This window comes from Panthera tigris, chromosome C1, assembly GCF_018350195.1.
Source record: "Panthera tigris isolate Pti1 chromosome C1, P.tigris_Pti1_mat1.1, whole genome shotgun sequence".
In the NCBI taxonomy this organism is placed as follows: Eukaryota; Metazoa; Chordata; class Mammalia; order Carnivora; family Felidae; genus Panthera; species Panthera tigris.
Window position 1 is genome coordinate 119,714,251 of NC_056667.1, and position 18,005 is coordinate 119,732,255.

Below are 18,005 nucleotides of genomic sequence, written 5' to 3' on the forward strand. Positions count from 1 at the left end.
CCCACTCTTGTGGTATGGCTTTATCTATTAAAAATGCAGGTGAGAGCATTATCTCATGGAAATTTAGTGAAGATAACATGAGATGTATAAGAAACAAAGGGGATCATTTCTGACATAGTAAACGGTCAATGATAGCCTTTAGTATTGTTTTTCAAGTTGCACTTCTTTTTTTATATTATTTAATTTTTTCATGCCTCTTTGATTCATATGAAAAAATATATTCTGATCACATGTTTTATCCTTAATAAAAATTATTAAAAAATACTTATTGAACTACTACTCTGGGTCAGTCTTGTCCATTGGTGATAAAATTTATCTGGTTTTCATTCACTTGTTTGTTTAGTTTCTGGGCATCTGCCTACTCGGATTCCGGGTATGCGATTTCTCCTCTAACTTGCCATGGGTAACCATTTCTGACCGCAGCTTTGCCTGTCTGTGTGAGGGGCTTTTGATGGCAGGTGATTAATTTTTGATCTTTACTAAATCTGTGATTTTTGATTATTCATGACTCGCTGGCTTTTGTAATTTTCCATTACTCTATCATTTAAACCCTTTTCAGTTGCAAGTCAAAGAAAACCCAGTGCAAACTGGCTTAAGCAAGGGGAGCTTACCTGAAGATTCCCAGGGTAAGGACAGGTCTCAGGAACAGTCTGTTGCAGAATTCACTTTCCTCTCTTCCCCTTCCTGGCATCTGTCTTGCTGACTCAACTCTGTGTTCCTTATTCTCTTTATTCATTATTCTCATTCAGAGACCATTTTCCCATTTTGGAAGCAAAAGCCCTCAGCAGCTCTATACTAAATATGAGTAGCTAAGTTACTCTTCTCTAGAAGCTTCTTTGTAAATTTCATTGCATATTACTGAATCCGTTGGGAAACAAGTTCATCACTGAACCGGAAACCATGGATTGGAAAAATACTCTGATTGGCTTCAGCCTGTGCAGCGTGCTCTCCGCCAGGAGGTGAGGGCTGACTCAGTCTCATCTGTGTTTGTGGGCTAAAAGTGGGGGAAATGTGGTTTACAAAAATCAGCCTCAGGAGGCAAAAACAGCAACTAAAACAAAAAAGATTACTATATTTTCTGAATGTCTTTTCTTTATCATTTTTTTAGGTATTAGGTCTAAACAGTGCTCACTAAAGTAAAAATTCAGCAAATAACAACTTATGTATATCTGTACAGACAGAGATTCTAGGTTCTGATTTAGAGGTCCCTCTCTCTTCTCTGGCTATCCCAGTCTCCAACCGTCTATATCCTTGGATGACTGAGATTAGCTACATGCATTTATTCTACCTAACAGTATCATTAGATTTTGTTTTGGGGGCTCTATGGACCCCAGTGCTAAATGAATAGTCTTCAATTTCTGCAAAAGTGTAAAATCTGACAATAAGTTATTTTTGACTGTTGGAACAAAAAAGATGAGGTTGCAGAACACTTGTTATTCCATGTCTGTTTCTCAGGTAGTTCACTGACCTTTCAGTATTTTATGGAAAATATCATCTTCCTCTATCCCCTGATCTTTTCCACTCTAATGAACTATTAATATATTATGATCAACGTTTCAGTGTCTATTGCCGATTATGATGATACTAATGTGTGCAGTCTTTCACATTACTAAGCATTTCCTTACCTAATCTTTTATTTAAGCCTTGTAAAACTTCTGGGAGGCAAGTATTTTTATTAATTAGAAATTGAGGCCATTTTAAAGTTGTAAAAAGTCGTACAAGGACTATGAGGTTTAGGTTATCTGACCTCACATTGAATATCCTTTCCAATAGCGCTGCTCTATGATTTCAGAAACAAGACAGAACAAAACAATTCATCTCAGCTAGGAGCCTTGAGGGGAAGAAATAGAAGCTTATAGACATTTGGCAAAATCGTGATTTGTGAAAGAGGAAACATCCTCTCCACCCAAATTGTCAACAAGTTTCATCTTTGAAGTTGGTTTTGTTGGGTCCAGGTCTATCTTCAGAGGAGAGATATTTAATAAAACTACCTATTTCACAAAAGGCACAGATGCACTTATATTTTAGAAGTTTGAAAGGGTTATGTGGGTGTTCTAAATCAATTATTTCACATTCTTTGATTTTTAGATTCACCATTAATATACTGATAGAACAGTTGTACCTTAAGAATGTTACCATATATTAGAAATCATAGGCTCTGTAATTACATAATTCCTCTTGAAACATTATAGTGCTAGATAATCTATTATTACAACCATATATTATTTAGTCTTGCTTGACTATACCAGAACCGGTAAATTATTTTTCGATACCACTCCTTTGGTTGCAGATGGAAATATTTCATCTGCTTCATTCTTACTGGTCTATAGAATCAAGAAATGTAAGTGCTTTTGTACATGTAAGACCATAGAATCTTTTTTGTCTAAAGGATTACTTATTCTTTCTGGGAAATTGCTGTAAATAACTTCTAATTCCTGACTTAATCATACCACTATTCATTGGGAAATGACTTTGCATATCACTAAGTTATTCTAAACTTACAATAAAATTTTTCTTGGTCTTTTTGTATAAATAAACCTATGAAATAATTTCTCCAAAACATTGCTTTCTTCTTTTCCCAGCATGCTGATAATTGGTGGTTCAGGGCCCTGAATACGGATGTATGGTGGCAAATGTGAGTAGTGGAGACATTGTGTTTTCTTAGTCTCACTGAACAGAAGAGGACTAGGATTAAACAGAAAAAACTGTTTTTGTGTTTATTTCTGGTGAAAAACAAATTCAAAGTGATACATGCAATTCCAAATGCACTTAAGGGTAATCTAAGCCAGTGAGTCAGCACCTGTTGCTGTGTTAAGCATGGGAGATTCCAGGAAGGCTCTACTCACCTCTTCGCCGTCCTAAATAATACCCACATAGCTGGGACATCAATTGACAGGAAAGAAAACCAGGGCTTCCGTCAGTAGTAAGGTGTTAAGTCAGGAATATTAATGTCATGTTTGTATCTTTTTTTTTCTGTTGAGACTCAGGTTGCCCCTAATTTAAGCACCATTGTGAGCCTATAAAATATCTATATATAAAAATAAATAAAATATAAAATAAAATATCTATATATAAAATCTATAAATCTATAAAATCTATATAATCTATAAATCTACTGATTTATAGATTTTATAGATCTATAAATATAGATATTTATATATACTTATAGATATTTATATATCTATAAATATATCTGTCTATCTAGATATATATATAAATCTATTTATCTAGATATATAGATATATCTAGATAGATAGATGTTTATAGATATTTATCTATAATACTAGATATATAGATATATCTAGATAAATATATCTATCTAGATATATCTATATATCTAGATAGATAGATGTTTATAGATATTTATAGATCTATAAATATATAAATCTATAAAATCTAAAATCTATAAAATAAAATATCTATATATAAAATTTATATATATATATATATATATATATATATATATATATGCCTTTTGGGAGTTATAAAGCTGGTTTTGAAAGGTTGTTCGTGCATGAGTTTTGTCAGAACTTTGTACCTTCCTGATATATAAATTAGACGATGGATTGGCTACTCACCAGCACTGAAAACAGTGAACCTGATGGACTCTGTATTTGTTTGTCAGGTGGAGGAAATCAGAGACAAATAAGGTGTGTTATCAAGATGCGTTATTCTCTCTCTCTCTCTCTCTCTCTATATATATATATATATATATATATATATTTATATATATATAATCTATATATATGTAATATATATGTGTAATATGTGTATGTGTGTGTATGTGTATATAAACATGGATGGACCTTGTAGTTATTATGCTAAGTGCAACAACTCAGAGAAAGACAAATACCATATGATCTCACTTACATGTGTAATCTAAAGAAAGAAAAAAAACCAAATTCATAGTGAAAGAGATAAGATTTGTGGTTACCAAAGACAGAAGATAGAGTTGGTGGAATCGGATGCAGTTGATCAAGAGGTACAGATTCCAGTTATAAGACAAGTACTGGGGATGTAATGTATAACATGATGACTATCGTTAATACTGCTATGTGGTATATTTGAAAGTTGCTAAGAGAGCAGAGCCTCCAAGTTCTCATTGCAAAGAAAAAATATTTCTTCTTTTTTTCCTTTTGTAACTGTATAAGGAGTTGTATATTAAGCAAACTTACTGTGGTGATCATTTTATAGGATATGTACGTAAAGTCATGCAGTACACCTTAAACCTACACAGAGCTAGATGTCAATTATACCTCAATAAAACTAGAAAAAAAATGGGTAAGTTATAAGCAGACAGAGAGATGAAGAGATCCTGTATCAGGATACAGAGAGATATATGATGTCTTGCAGACACATTTCCCTTTCCATCCTGCAAAGCAGCACTTCTCACAGTCTGCCCTCTGCTTATCTCTCTGCTGGTCTGTGGTCCAGCCTCAGTCTATCAGGGTGTTGTCAGGGAGCGAGTCAGGGCTCGCTGTGTGTGCCCACACCTGAATGGCTACCCTTACCTGAGGCCAGAGAGGGGAGAAATTAGTATTATGTTGAGGCATCAGGAACCTAAAGAAAGCTCCCATAACCTCCTTCTTAGCCCCAAATCACCTTCAGGTCTGTAACTAATGCCTGCCTTCAAAATTTCATCATTAAAGACCTTCGATGCTTGAGGGATGTATCCAAAATCCAAACCAACCGAATCATTTCTCTGTTCGACCTTTCAATGGCTCCTGTTGGCTTACAGAGTCAAAGTCAAACTCCTGGCATGGAGTGCAAGGGACTTTTCATTTGGTCTCTTACGGTTTTGGTCCATCTGTCGCTGTCCAGCAACCAGGGTCCTTCAGGCCACAGCCAGTCTGTCTGGAGGTGTTTTTTTTCTCTGATAAGCCTCTTTTTTCTCAGCTCAAGAATACTTCCCCATGCTCCTCACTGCCCCTGGTGTCTGCAGTAAGCAGGGACTCATTCATCATCACTCAGCTCATACATCATCTCTTTGCTGAAGTTTTTCTGACTCGCTCATTCTTTTCTTACATAGATCAGGTGTTCTTCCTCTTTCCTCTATATTCTCAGCTTTTTCACGACCTGCCATTTGTCTCTGTGGGATGGGGATTCATGAGACAGAGCAGAGGCTGCACCTGTCTTGTCTGCCATTGTATTTCTGGTGTCTGGCACAGGGCCTGATACATAATAAGTTCTCTCTACACTCTTGTGGAATGAATAAGTAAGGAGCAAACACTAATTGCTAATATGAGGTGCTGTTTAAATTCGTATGAAATTGTGCTTTTAGCGAATTTAAAAAATAACAATATGAAATGTTTTGTGTAAAAGAGCATGAATCCCAGAGTCTCTACAAGCTCATGAATTTGAGAAAACATGGGTTGAGGCGGGAGACCTGGGGGCCTTCGCCTGTTTTGAAGTGAGGAGTGAATGAATGAGTCTGATGAGCATAAGCCTGGCCCCCATCTTTCTGTCTGCTTGTCTGAGAGCTCTCTGGGGGCCGTGGCTCCATCCAACCTGGTTATTTGGACCTCAGTGCCACAGTGACACCTACTACATAGCTGCTTTTCATTAAGTATGTGTTGGAAAAAGAAAGTAAGGAGTACATACATTCCAATATTAGGTCTGCAAAACCATGCTTGTTTCTACTAAGCTTATGCTGTAATAGATAGCAATCACTGTCTGCTTTTAGGTTTGTCAATCTCAATGCCCTTGTTGAGGAGCTAAGATTTCAGTACTGCTTACAGGCTACATTTGCCTCCTGGGGTAGGATTAACATTCAGAGGTATTGGTATCAATTGGTCTTTAACTTTCTTCCTTCCTTCCTTCCTTCCCTCCTTCCTTCCTTCCATCCTTCCTTCCTTCCATCCTTTCTACCTTTCTTTCTTTCTTTCTTTCTTTCTTTCTTTCTTTCTTTCTTTCACCACCTTCTTCACCCCTGCCTGAGATTCTCTGCTGCCCCCAACCACAACTTCCATCCGGTGTTCTCAGTTCCTACCCATGAAACTCTTAAATATGGGCAGATTTTCTGCTTCCAAAAGAGGTTTATAAAATACTTATGGATGGCCTAGAAACTAGGATCTTCTTACCTACTGTTAAATTTTCCAGATATCCTGGGATTCTAGAATGTTTCTGATTTGTACTGGCCTGTCCAGACCTTGACACATTGCCTTTTCATAATTTGCACATCTATGTCCAGCTAATTTCAGGCCATCCAGCTATTTTCAATCATTATCTGTCATGACGCCAATACAGCCTCCAGATCTATATAACACCCCACTCTTCCCCTCTTCCAGCTCTCAGTGCAAGGTTTCCTTGCTATACACTTTTGATTTACAGATGCTTATGGCCTCAAAAGTGACAGAAGGAAAAGATTAGGCTCATTGCCACATCCTTGAGCACCATCAAGGCTTTTGGCTAGGATGGATTCCTTTGAGTCCAGAATTATCACTCCTGCTGTATTTATAACTGGACACAGAGGCATGCCTTGCTTTAGAACCAACATTCACACATTGACTTATTTCTTTTCAAATGATGAAGTTTTCCTAAGATGACTCATCACCTCTCAGAGGCAGGTTCTTTGATGTAGTTCTGGTAGAAGGATGGGTGTTAGTCTCAGTGTTTTGAAAGTTTGTTTTATCTTTGTGTCTCTGACTACCATTGTTAAACCTTTTAATTCTTACAGGTTTTTTAAAAAGGTTTCTCTTTTTTTAAAATGTTGATTTATTTTTGAGAGAGAGTGCTAGTGGGGGAGGGGGCAGAGGGAGAGGGAGAAAGAATCCTAAGCAGGCTCCATGTTCAGTGCAGAACCCCATGTGGGGCTCAATCCCACGACTGTGAGATCATGACCTGAGCTGAAATCAGGAGTCAGATGCTTTGTCCGACTGAGCCACCCAGGCGCTCTTTAATTCTTACAGTTTAACAAACATTTCTTGAGTATCTTCTGGGAACTGCTGTGGATACTGAGGTAAATAAGCCATAATGTGTACCTCTGAATCTCACGTAGAAAGACAGACAAGCAAATGTGGAGTTTCAATCTAAGTTGAATGTATAGTGACACAGCTGAGTAGAAGCCCACATAAAAACACAACGAAGAGGCAGTCTAACCCAGGGATTCTCAAATGTTGGTGCATGTCAGAATCACCCAGAGCACTAACACACTGCTAAACAGAATGCCTGATTTAGTAGGTCTGGGGTTGGACCCAAGAGTTTGCTTTTCTAACAGATTCCCTGTTAATAGTCCTGCTAGTACAAGGTCCATTTTGAAGACCACTGGCCTGTATTTAGGGTTACTAAGGAAGGATTTTTGGAGGTGATACCCAATCACATTTAAAAGGATAAATAAAACACCAAGGGAGGGAATTTCAAGAAAAGGAAGAGTGGACACAGAGGCACAGGGCATAACAGTGTTTCTGGAGAATGCAAACAGCAAGGGATGAGGTAGGGGCTTCCAGACATAAGAGAAATTAAGCAAATCAATAAGCTGTGGAATATCCGCCCCCTCCCCCCCCCAGCACTCAGTCCTGGGGTGGTTACTGTAACATTTCCAATCTGTACAATCTGAAAAGAATCACACAATTGCCAGAAATTATGGGTAATTCTTCCCTCCTGGGCCACATTCAGAGACTGGCCTTATTTAATGTGTCTCTGAAAGGTGAGGGTTGTAAGAATATTTTAAGCAGGCTGGAAAAATTTAGACACACAATGATTACAGGCTACATGAAAATGATGTAGAAACCCAGCAATATTCTGCATAGCACCTGTCAAAAATAGAAGCTTGAAAAGGTTTGTTTGGTAGAAATCAAGAAATATGCTTTATTGAATGTCAACGTGAGCCTAAAGCATATGTTTGTGACTACTGCTTGCCATTTCCAGTTATACACTCAAGTACATAGAAGTTAAAGTAAAATAAAATCCAGTCTAAAAATCCTTTAAATTTGTTTTAGTTTGTGTAATTAATTACCACTTATAAATAAAATTGGAGTTTCCATTTACATAAAGAGAGAAATCCTGGGGATAGCAATGGAATAACAGTTTTATTCCATACACTTTGAGCCTTTATTTGCGTATATATATATTTAATCAATGTACATAAATTTATAGAAATTATATATATATATATATATATATAATCTATCTCTCTATCTATCATCTATCTATTTACCTACAAATTTATTGTCAAGTTAACTAACATACAGTGTATACAGTGTGCTATTGGCTTTGGGAGTAGATTCCTGTGATTCATCACTTACATACAGCACCCAGTACTCATCCAAGCAAGGGCCCTCTTCAATGCTCATCACCCATTTTCCCCATCCCCATCAACCCTCAGTTTGTTGTCTGTATTTAAGAGTCTCTTATGATTGGCTTCCTTCTCTGTATTTTTTTTTCTTTCCCTTCCCCCATGGTCTTCTGTTAAGTTTCTCAAGTTACACATATGAGTCAAAACATATGACTGACTTATTTCACTTAGCATAATACCCTCCAGTTCTATCCATGTGTTACAAATGGCAGGATTTCATTCTTTTGTGGTTCCATACAAATTTTAGGATTGTTTGTTCTAGCTCTGAGAAGAATGCTAGTGTTATTTTGATTGGGATTGCGTTGAATGTGTAGATTGCTGTGGGTAGTATCGACATTTTAACAATATTTGTTTTTCCTATCCATGAGCATGGAATGTTTTTCCATTTCTTAGTGTCTTCATTTTTTTTCTTAAGCTTTCTATAGTTTTCAGTGTACAGATATTTTACCTCTTTGGTTAGGTTAGCTCCTAAGTATTCTATTGTTCTTGGTGCAATTGTAAATGGGATTGATTCCTTGATCTCTCTTTCTGTTGCTTCATTATTGGTATATAGAAATGCAACTGATTTCTGTACATTGATTTTGTACCCTGAAACTTTGCTAAATTCATGGATCAGTTTTAGTAGCTTTTTGGTGGAGTCTTTCAGGTTTTCCATGTAGAGTATCATGTCATTTGTGAAAAGGGAATATTTGAATTATTCTTTGCCAATTTGGATGCACTTATTTCCTTTTGTCTGATTGCTGAGTCTAAGACTTCCAACACTATGTTAAACAACAGTGGTGAGAGTGGACACCCTGTTGTGTTCCTGATCTCAGGGGGAAACCTCTCAGTTTTTCCCTATTGAGGACTATATTAGCTGTGGGCCTTACATATATGGCTTTTATGATCTTAAGGTATGTTGGTTTTTATTAAAAAAAGTTGCCGTAGGGGCGCCTGGGTGGCTCAGTTGGTTAAGCGTCCGACTTCAGTTCAGGTCGTGATCTCGCGGTCCATGAGTTCAAGCCCTGCATCAGGCTCTGTGCTGACAGCTCAGAGCCTGGAGCCTGTTTCAGATTCTGTGTCTCCCTGTCTCTCTGACCCTCCCCCATTCATGCTCTGTCTCTGTCTCAAGAAAATAAATAAACGTTAAAAAAAAATAAAAGATGCTGTATTTTGTCAAATGCTTTTTCTGTATCTATTGACAGGATCATTTTTATCCCTTCTTCTATTAATGTGATGTATCACATTGATTGATTTGCAAATATTGAACCAGCCCTACATTGCAGGAATAAATCCTGCTTGAACATGGTGAATAATTCTTTCAATATACTGTTGAATTCAATTTGCTAGTATCTTGTTGACAATTTTCACATCTATGTTCATCAGACATATTGGTCTGTAGTTCTTTTTAGTGGAGTCTTTGTCTGGTTTGGGAATCAAGGTAATGCTGGCTTCATAAAATGAGTCTGGAAGCTTTCCTTCGATTTCTATTTTTTTGGAACAGCTTGAAAAGAATAGGCATTAACTCTGCTTTAAATGTCTGATAGAAGTCCCCTGGGAAGCCATCTGGCCCAGGACTATTTGTTGGGAGATTTTTGATAACCGATTCAATTTCTTTGCTGGTTATGGGCCTGTTCAAGTTTTTTTATTTCTTCCCTTTTAAGTTTTAGTAGTGTGTGGGTATCTAGGTATTTGTCCATTTCTTCCAGCTTGTCCATTTTGTTGGAGAACATAATTTTCATAGTATTCTGTAATAATTATTTGTATTTCTGTGGTGGTGTTTGTGATTTCTCCCCTTCATTCATGATTTTATGTATTTGGGTCCTCTCTCTTTTCTTTTTGTGAAGTCTGGTGAGGGGTTTATCAATTTTGTTTATTCTTTCAAAAAATCAGCTCTTAGATTCCTTAATCTGTTCTACTGGGTTTTTGTTTGTTTGTTTTGTTTGTTTTGTTTTGTTTTCTTTTTGGGATTCTATATTGTTTATTTCTCCTGCAATCTTTATTATTTCTCTTCTTCTGCTGGCTTTGGGGTTTCTTTGCTGCTCTGTTTCTCATTCCTTTACCTGTGAGGTTAGATTCTGTATTTGGGATTTTTCCTGCTTCTTGAGATAGGCTTGTTTTGTAATGTATTTTCCTTTTAGGATTGCCTTTGCTCCTTTGCTGGATCCCAAAGGGTTTGGACTCTCATGTTTTCATTTTCACTTGCTTCCATATATTTTTTAGGTTCTTCTTTAATTTCCTGGTTGACCCATTCATTCTTTTTTCTAAAAAAATTTTTTTACATCGATTCATTTTTGAGAGACAGAGAGAGACAGAACACAAGCTGGGGAGAGGCAGAGAGAGGGAGACACAGAATCTGAAGCAGGCTCCAGGCTCCCAGCTATGAGCACAGAGCCTGACACGGGGCTCAAACTCACAAACTGCAAAATCATGACCTGAGCTGAAGTCAGATGCACAACTGACTGAGCCACCCAGGTGCCCCTGACCCATTCATTCTTTAGTAGGATGTTCTTTAACCTCCATGCATTTTATTTCATGTTTCATAGCATTGTGATCTGAAAATATGCATGGTATGATCTCAATCCTTTTATATTTGTTGAGAGCCATTTCATGATCCAGTATGTGATCTGTTTTGGAGGACATTCCATGTGCACTTGAGAAGAATGTGTATTCTGCTGCTTTTGGGTGAAAAGAAATGAATATATCTGTTAAGTCCAACTGGTCCAATGTATCATTCAGAGCCATTGTTTTCTTACTGATTTCCTGCATAGATGATGTGTGCATTGTTGTAAGTGGGATAGTAAAGTCTCCTACAATCACAGTTTTGTTATTTATACATTTATTTATGTTTGTGATTAATTGATTTATATATTTGGTTGTTTCACATTGGGGGCATAAACATTTACAATTGCTAGCTTTTCTTGATGGATGGATGCCTCAATTATGATATAATGACCTTATTCATCTCTTGTTACAGTCTTCATTTTAAAATCTAATTTGTCTGATATAAGTATGGCTACTTTGACTTTCTTTTGACTTCCCATAGCATTATAGATGGAGAACCATACCTTCACTTTCAATCTGCAAGTGTCCTCAGGTCTAAAATGAGTCTCTTGTAGGCAGTATATAGATGGATCTTGGTTTTTTATCCATTCTGATACCCTGTGTCTTTTGATTGGGGCATTTAGTCCATTTACATTCAGAGTAATTATTGAAAGATATGGGTTTAGTGTCATTATGTTATCTGTAGGTTTCATGTTTATGGTGATGTCTCTGGTCTTTTGTAGTCTTTGCTGCTCTCCATTCACAGAGTCCCCCTTAGGATCTCCTGCAGGGCTGGTTTAGTGGTCATGAAGTCCTTTAGTTTTTGTTTGTCTGGGAAAGCCTTTATCTCTCCTCCTATTCGAAATGACAACCTTGCTGGATAAAGAATTCTTGGCTGCATATTTTTCCTATTCAGTGTATTGAATATTGCCTGCCACTTCTTGCTGGCCTGCCAAGTTTCGGTGGACAGGTCTGCTACTAACCTTATGTGTCTACCCTATAGTTTAAGGACTGTTTGTCTTTAGCTGCTTTCAGAATTCTCTCTTTATCTTTTTGTATTTTGCCAGTTTCACTGTGATATGTTGGGTGTCAGCCTGTTTTTATTGTTTTTGAAGGGAGTTCTCTGTGCCTCCTGGACTTGGATGCCTCTTTCCTTCCCCAGATTAGCAAAGTTCTCAGCTATAATTTGTTCAAGTAAACCTTCTGCTCCTTTCTCTCTCTCTCCTTCTTCTAGAACTCCTATGATATGGATATTATTTTGTTTCATTGAATCACTTAGTCTCTAATTCTCTCGTTGTGGTCTAGTAATTTCCTTTCTCTCCTTTTCTTAGCTCATTTTCCATAATTTTATCTTCTATTTCACCTATTCTCTCCTCTGCTTCTTTCATCCTTGCTGTCACTGCATCTAGTTTATTTCGCATCTCATTTACAGTGTTTCTTAATTCATAGTGACTCTTTCTTAGGTCCCTGATCTCTGCAGCAATAGATTCTTTGCTATCTTCTACGCTTTTTCAAGCCAAGCTATTAGTCTTGTGACTATTACTCTAAATTCTTGATCAGATACAATGTTTACATCTGTTTTGAACTATTCTCTGGCTGTCATTTTTCCTGGAATTTCTTTTAAGGAGAAATCTTCTGTTTCATCATTTTGGAGAGTTTTCTGTCCTTTACATGTTTTAATAGCTTGGTGTGTGTCCTGCACCTGCAGGTGCTACTATATTAAAAATTGGTCATACTCAGTTCAGGGCCTGGCACTTCAGGAAGTTTTTGGAGTGTGTAACATGCACTCTGTTGCCGTGTCTCGGCATTTTCGTCTCACTACTCATGGTGGTGGATTGGACCATCCACCAGGGATGTTTTGATTTGTTCCTTGAAATCACCCTGGAAAAGAGGAGAAGAGTGGGGGAAAAACCTTATCCCAAACAAAGAGAGAAATGATAGGGGCAGAAAAAGAGACCAGGCAAAGAATCAAAGAAACTATACGGCTTAATCTAGAAAGAAACAGAGGAAAAAAAAGAAGGGGATGCAGAAAAGGTATAAAAAGAAGAGTAAAACTGCCTGATTAAACAAACAACAAGAAAAGAGAAAAAAAGAAAAAGAAAATAATATATATAATAAGAATTGCCCAAAGATCAAATCCGAAACTCTAAGGCTGATTTGAGGGGAGGAATAAATGAGGAGAGTAGAATAAAAGAGGAGAGTAGAAAGATAAAGCAGGGAAAAGAGAATAGAAGGAAAGAAAAAAAAAAGAAAATAATAGTAATATTAATTTAAAAAGAAAAAAGAAAAAAACAGACTAATATACAAAACTGCAGGACAATTGTCTGTTGGTGTCTTGGAAATGGTCTGGTCTGGAGGAGGGGCCCACTGGTTAGGTGAGTGTCAATCTCACTCTGGTAGATAAGCAGTTACTAGGCTTGCAAGGGTGGGGCTTGGTGTAAGTGGGTCCACCTCCACTGGGTGCTGTTCCCTGAAGCCCCACCATGTTGGTCATGGGAAGGAAAATGGCGACACCTTAATCTTGTTTCCCCAGACCAGGTGTCTAAAACCTCACTGTTCAGGCTGCCCTGACAGAGCAGCACAGGTGGGCCACTGTGTCCTGATCCACTGTCTCCCGCACCTCCCCAGCTGTTGACTGGGATTCAAAACCCAATGTCTTAAAGGATCCCAATCAGCTGGACCCAGTTCTGGAATAGTGCCACCCCACCCAATAGACAAAGGGCCTCTGGCTGGCACCTATAGGTTCTTTTGTCCTTTGGGGGTAAATAAGCCCTTTTCCCACAGTACTTGAGGGAGGGAACAGCTTTCTCCCAGGGCGCCCTCAGGATCCTACAAAACATGGGGTTGACTCCCCTTTCCCCCCAGGCACACACACCTGTAGGGGCTCTGGCTCCAGTTGGTAGATAGTCCCCAAACCCTGAAATCTCTGATCCAACCCCCTAAGACTGTTTGCAAAGTAGAAACTGGCTTTCTTCATAGTCCTGGTTTTCCGGACCATGGTCCATAGAGGTATTTCTCTTATCCAAATACAATCCCACACTTCCACAGCCTCTCTTTTGCTTCGTTTTGTTTCTCTACTCAAGGGGTTGCCTGTTTTATCTCTCCCAGTTCAAAAACACACACCTCTGTCCTGCCAAACTGTCTCCACATGGCCCCAGTCTGTAGCCTGGATTCCTGGAATTCCAAGTGTTCTGGCCTCAATGCTACTGTGTTTGAGGGAAGAGGGAAATTCTGGTGTCCCTATTTCTCTGCCATCTTGACTCCCCCTCCCTGCATTAACATTTTTAGTAATAAAATACATAATACAAAAATATATCCAGAGAATAGGCATAATTTTAAAGAATGTTAATAATATGAATCCTATTCTGCTTTAGAACATTACCAGCATCTTTGAGGCATCCACTTAAATCTACCAATGTAGGTAAATTCCCCAATCACATGCCCTTCCATCCCACCCAGAGGTAACCAAGGTAACCAACCACTAACCTTACTTTTGTTTTAATAATTGTCTTCATTTCATTATATTTTTATCACATATGTACTTACATTTATTTTTCTAGCTCTGCCCTTTTTTTTGAAATGTGCACAAACAGAACATCACTGTGCGCATTGCAATTTTTGCATAACACAATACTGTTGAGAGTTGGCTCTGTAGACATAGCTAAAGATTATTCATTTTCACAGCTGTAGGATATCCTGTTATAGGAACAGCCCCAACTTACTTGTCCAGCCACCTTTACAGAACAGTAGGTGTTTTCCATTTGTGTGTGCGTTTCATTATAATCAGTGCTCTTACTGTGCCTTGCTGTGCTACAGGGCATGTGCATGTTTAGCTGTATTAGGTAATATTAAATTGTTTTTGAAATCATTTGTTACAAATTCTTAGTTTCTTCCAGAATTGGATGTGAGTTCCTTTTCTTTGTGTGTTTCGGCAGACTTCTTATTTATTTTTTGTCAAAATGGAAAAGTGTTAAATCATTGTTTTTTTTAGTCAGCATTTTCCTGGTGAATAATAAAGTAGATAAGTACATTTATATCTTTATTCATGTTTTCTCTTCTCTGAAAATCTTTGTCCACATCTTGTGTCCACGTTTATGTAGGTTGACTGTTTTTTAATTTATAGAATTTTTAAAAAGTCCTAGAGACTCATCGTTTGTCAGGTTTGCATTTTCCAAATATTTTCTTATAGTTGTGGCATTTATTTATGCATCTTTGATAAACAGAATTTGTCATATTTCATAAGGTTGAAGATTTCAAACTCTTCCTTCACAATTTGTGTTTTTTTTAAGCATAAACTCCAAAACTTAGATTTCCTCCCAAAAGTTTTTACATTTCATGTTTTTCTTTTCACTTTTAAGTCTTTATTACATGTGGAGTGTGTGTGTGTGTGTGTGTGTGTGTGTGTGTGGTGTGATGTGTGATATAAAGTGTATGCTACACCCAATGATCTGCAATTTTGGCTGTATTTACATATACATGATTTTCTGTTTCTAGGCTATTTTCAGTTTCATTGATCTTCTAGTCTATTTATATGCCACTACCACACTTTACCCATTACTACAGTTTTATTTTATTTTTTAAAGTTTATTTATGTATTTTGAGAGAGAGGGAAAGAGAGAGAGAGAGAGAGACCCAGGGAGGGCCAGAGGTCGGGGGTGGGGGAGTTCCATACTCTCAGTGTGGAGCCCTACACAGGGCTCAAACTAAGGAACCATGAGATCATGACCTGAATCAAAACCAAGAGTCAGAGGCTTAACTGACTGAGCCACCCAGGTACCCCTCTGCTACTACAGGTTTAAAGTGAAGTGATATTCTTCAAGGCAATTCCCGAGGCATGGTTATTTTTATCCAGGGATGTACCAGCTATTTACGACCCCTTTGTATTCTATATACATTTTAGACTTTGACTTTTCAAGTTCCATTAAAATCAGGTTGAAATTTTATTGAGGGTTTCTTTGAGTCTGCAGATAATTGGGGTAAAATCAACATTTTTCAATACTGCATTTCCACAACTAAGAACAGTGTATATATTTTTTATTTACTTAGAGGTTTAAAATACCTTTAATTAGGTTTTTTTGATACATGCTATCATTTTTCACATTTACTTTTAGGTTCCATATATTTTGTTCCAACAATATATGGAATCTTTTTTTTAAATTCAGAATTGAGGAATTTATTGTTGGTGTATACAGGTGCAATGAAGGCGGTAAACTTTTCTGTATTGATCTTATATCTGGCAAATCTCCTAAACTATTCTTATTTATTTTTGTTATTTGTTGATGAAGTTGACTGAATATACTATGTAGAGAATATTATATTTTGTGACTAAAAATCTACTGTTCCTTTCTAATTTCTATACCTCCTTGTTTCTTTTTCTTGTTTTATTGTGCTGACCATGACCTCTAACATTCGCATACAGTAGGATGTTCTTTATTTTTTATCAAGTGTATCAGTCAGGATAACCTTGGCTGCTCAAACAAACAACTTCAAAAATTAATGAGTGTAAGCACAGGAGGATATTTGTTGCTCTGGTCACAGCCAGTTCTGTTTGTGACTTGTGGTGGTGGGCACTTTGCTACAGGTAGTCATTCAGTAACTTCCATCTTGTGGGTCTTAGCCCTCAAGAGTCCAGTCAGCTTAGTAGGCGACAGAGAAAGTGCATAAACCATGAGAGAGAGTTTATGGTCCAAGCATGAAAATCATGCACATCTCTTCCTCTTCCAATCTCATGTCCAGAATTCTGTCACATGATCCCATCCAGGTGTGAGGGAGGCTACAGGAGTGGCCTTACGTGCTGAACTAAGAGGAGATGAAGGATGTCATAGAAATTTGAGAAAGTTACCTTCTATTCCTGGTTTCCTTTTTGCATTTATTTAGATGATCATGTGGTTTCCTTTTTCAACATGTTAATTTGAAAAATTACTCTAATGCACTTTCAACTATGGTAAGCAATTTTATATCTAAGGAATAAATCCACTTGGATATATTATATTTAAAGTTTTTTAAATGCACCTCTCCTTTTTATTGGCTTTGTTTGTTTGTTTGTTTATTAAAGTACAGTTGACACACAATGTTACATGCTTTGCTTGGAGTGTTTGTGTCTATATTCAGGAGTGAGCTTGACCAAGAATATTCCTTTCTCATTAACATCTTTGCTTGATTTTGTTACTGAGGGTAACTTAGACTCACACAATTATCTGAGGATTTTTTCATCACTTACTGTTTTTACAATGAAATTTATCCACTTATTGAATTATCTCCTCCTTGACTATAAGGCAGAATTCATGAGATTTTGTATACATGGTAGAACTTACAGAGAAAATTCTCTGGGCCTATTTCTTCTTGGTCACAGTTAGTGATTCATAGTTTTCTAAAAATTAGTTCATTTTATCTAAACCTTTGTGTTTGTGGGCAATTTTTTGCTTATATTAAATTCTAAATAATTTAGATTTATTTATTTATTTATTTATTTATTTATTTATTTAATTTTGAGAGAGCAAGAGAGCATGAGTTGGGGGTTGCAGAGAGAAAGAGAGAGAAAGAGAGAGAGAGAGTGAGAGAATCCTAGACATGGGTGTTAATCAAATGAACTGTGAGATCATGACCTGAGCCAAAATTAAAAGCCAGTCACTCGACTGACTGAGCCACCCAGAAACCCCTCGCTTATATATATATATATATATATATATATATACACTTATATATATAAATATATTATGTATATATTATATATTAAATATATATTTATATATATTAACATATTATGTATATTATATATATATATATATATATATATATATATATATATATATATATATATATTTGTTTTGGTTTTTTTTGAGAGAGAGAGAGGGAGACAGAGCACCAGCCAAGGAGGGGCAGAGAGAAAGATGGAGACATAGAATCTGAAGCAGGCTCCAGGCTGTGAGCTGTCAGCACAGAGACTGACACGGGGCTCAACCTCATGAGCTGTTAGATCATAACCTGAGTGGAAGTCAGATGCTTAACCAACTGAGCCACCCAGGGACCCCCTCCCCTTATTTATATTTTTAATCTCTGCTCTGTCTGTACTTACAGCTTTCTTCCATTTTTAATAGTCTTTGGAGGATGCTTCTCTTTTTCTCTGTATCTCTTATCTGACTTGTTTTCATAATTCTTGCTACAAGTTTATTGTATTTGGTTTTCAACT

General features: G+C 37.0%; 1 pseudogene; it reads left to right on the forward strand.

Annotated features, from left to right (window-relative positions):
• Window positions 1-900: 900 nt before the first annotated feature.
• The window catches only part of LOC102951367, a 63,538-nt pseudogene continuing 46,433 nt past the window's right edge, over window positions 901-18,005 (forward strand).